This window comes from Sorex fumeus, unplaced genomic scaffold, assembly GCF_029834395.1.
Source record: "Sorex fumeus unplaced genomic scaffold, SorFum_2.1 ptg000044l, whole genome shotgun sequence".
NCBI lineage: Eukaryota > Metazoa > Chordata > Mammalia > Eulipotyphla > Soricidae > Sorex > Sorex fumeus.
Genome location: NW_026606101.1, coordinates 55,652,422 through 55,655,684, shown reverse-complemented (window position 1 = coordinate 55,655,684; position 3,263 = coordinate 55,652,422). Strand labels below are relative to the sequence as shown.

General features: G+C 37.1%; 1 pseudogene; it reads right to left on the bottom strand.

Annotated features, from left to right (window-relative positions):
• Nucleotides 1-2,790: 2,790 nt before the first annotated feature.
• LOC130030925 (uncharacterized) lies at nt 2,791-2,936 on the bottom strand (annotated as a pseudogene).
• Between the last annotated feature and the right edge of the window lie 327 nt (nt 2,937-3,263).

Genomic DNA, 3,263 nt, shown 5'->3' with positions numbered 1-3,263 from the left:
TGATTTAGAGACTGACCTCAGTCTTTAAGAGCTTTATAAATGAGAAACTAATTGAAAAATAACTTCAAAGTAGTGAGATATGATTACTGGGGGAAGAGGAGTTGGCCACATCCACTGTGCTTAGGAATCAGCCCTTGAAGTGTTAGAGGACCATATACAATGACAGGTTGAGCTGGGATCTGATTTATGTAAGACAAGGGCCTGAGCCCAGACATGATTATTTTGAAATAGAATTCTATAATCTGCCAAATTTTGTCCAGTGTTGTTATAAAATGAATTCTTCAACATGATATAGCTCCAAAATGTTATCATCTCTATACCTCATCTGAGTAAGTTAATTGAAAACACATCCCAGGAAAGTAAGGAGATAATGAAAAAGAAGAAAATATGGAATCTAAGAAAAAGAAGATCCAATCAAGGAGCTCTTGAATCCCCAGAACAATGACCTTGCAAAGGAGATAAAGGGAGAGCACAAAAATCTGATTGTAGTGGAATGTCAGAAGGCCTGAAAAAAATTTCAAAAGGAGCAGGAGGAAGGGAAATTCCATGTGATTGTATGATTACTCTGAAAAGATATGAGGATATAGTGAATATTTTTTAATTCCCAAGTATAAAGGAATCCTATTAAAAATTAAAGCATAAATTCATGGTAAAATATAACGGACATTTAATTTTGAGAAATTAAATGAGTATAGGAAAAGTGAAACCACATAAGATATATTCTGGGGAAATGATCCATCATGTAACACAAGACAATTACATTAGATATTTCAGGAAAGGAAACATCCTAAAGCATATTAGCATATTTTGCATAATAAGATTGAGAGGATGATACTAATGCTATCTGTAGCATTGCTATCTGTATTGAACTTTTAGTGTCAATTTATAAGCAATGTGCAAAATGTGTTATCTTTAATTTTAGAAGGTAGTGTTAATGTTATCACTGAAAATGCAGTATAAAAGTATGGCTGACAGGTGCTAGGAGTTGGAAGGAAGAGGTGGCGTGAATATAGGGGTAGGAATACTAATTTTCTCTCTTTAGAGAATACATAGCTGAGCATCTGAAGTTGATAAAACAAGAAAAATGGTATAAGCATTATATTTATATGATGTAAAATTTTACATTTATATTTAAGTCTCAAAATCAATAAGAACTGAGATAATAATAAATATATAAATATTGGGAATAAGCACAGTATTGTTGAATTCTTATAAAATAGAGCCAATAAATATAGCATAATATTTGCAAATAAAAGTAATAGAGGTAATAACTAATAAGCACATTACTTCGGAATTTAAAAAGGTGTGTTAGACCAAAAGATGTGTTAGAACCATAAAATATTAAGTGTAATGACAGTGTAAAGGGATAAGACAGAATTTATGATTTTCTTTGGCAGCCTTACTGTATTTCACTTTTTATTATATGCATTTAAATTTTAAAATGACAAATATGTACTGAAAACATTTAAAAATAACTGAAGATGTATTTACCCATGAGGTTTTTATTCCTAATTTAGTTACTGTGATTTACAATACAGTGAATTGTAAGGGTTTTGCATAAAATGTTTCAGCATCACACCCTCACCAGAGTGTCTACTTCCCTCCACTATTGTCTTAGCATAGCCTCCCCCATCCCAAAACCCATTCTTTCACACACTCCTCCATTGCAATCTTCCTACTGAAGACCACTTCTCAGTCTCTGTTGCCTTTTGAGCATTTAGTATTTTTTACTGTTTCTTTTACTGTCCTCACCAGGGTCCCTTGGAGGAGGGCGGATTGAGTTTCCCTCTCTGCTAAGAAACAATTCTATAGTTGAATGCTGTAGCTTCATATCTGGGACATACTATAAAGCATTCTAGGGGCTTTATACCACTGAACAAATCCCAGGCACCAGAACCAGAGCAGTAGAATTGTAGATAGGGAGGGCGCTTGCCTATCACTCGGCATGCCCAGGTTCTATTTCCCTGTACCCCATGTGGTCCCCTGAGCCTTCTAGGAGTGATCCCTGAGTGCAGAGCCAGGAGCCAGTGCTGAGCACAGCTGAATGGCCAAAACAACAAAAAAAAGCAAAGCAAAATCCTAAAAAAAAAATTGAAAAAGGGAAAGAAAAAAGGTGTTGGGAGGATTCTCCCAGGATGAGAAAAGCATGCGGAAAGTAGACTAGAGACTAAACATGATTGTCACCCATTGCCTCTTTTGCAAACCACAACACCCAATAAGAGATAGAGAACAAAAGGGAATGCCCTGCCACAGAGGCAGGGTGGGATGGGGGGGGGGGAGGGATACTGGGATCCGTGGTGGTGGGAAATGGGCACCGGTGGAGGGATGGGTCTTTGATCATTGTATAATTAAAACCCAAGCACAAAAATGTGTAAATCTGCAACTGTACCTCATGATGTCTCACTATTAAAAAAATTTTAATAAAAAAAATAATAATTAAAATTTTAGGGGACAGAAAGATCATTCAAAAGATGGAGTGCATGCACTGGACTCTGGATCTAATTCCTGACACCACATAGCCTCCTGAACACCAGGAATTGAGGAATTTGGTGGAGTTACCCTACCACTCACCTCCCAAATAAAATAGTATTTTTAGAACATCAAGCCTATTTCTTTGCCCTTAAAAAAGTCACTTCACTGATACTTCTTAGCTATAGATTGCTTATATATATAGACTGGGAATAGTGTTTGGATGCCTGTGGGGAATGGGGAGAAAAACTAACTGAAAGTTAATTTCAAATATTTTCCCTTTAGACTAATTGGCCTGCTCTGTTAAGCATGGGATTGGTAGAATCTTGTAAAACAGTTGTCAGTATTGTTAGCATTTCACTTTATTGCCTCGCTTTCAAAAAAAAAAAAAGAAAGCCTAAAACCTTGATGATGTAATTTTTATAACATTTCTACACTTGATCTTAGCCAAAAGGCCGAGAAACGATTTTATGACATTTCTAAATGGAAGCTGCACGACATCTTCTCTCATTCTTACTTTGGACAACCTGGCAGGCTACCGAATGTAACCTGCCCGCACAGCAGAGTCTGGCAAACTCCCCGTGGTGTACCAAATATGCCAAATGCCAGTGACAATGATGGGTCTCATTTTCGTAACCCTGAAAGAGACTTGAATATGGCACTTTAAAATCTCAGGGCTAGGACGAAGGAGATGTTACTGGTGCCTGCTCGAGGCAATCGACAAACAACAGGATGATCCTGATTGTGATCGTGATCTCTGCCCTGAGCAGAGCCCCAACAGCGGAAGATCTCTA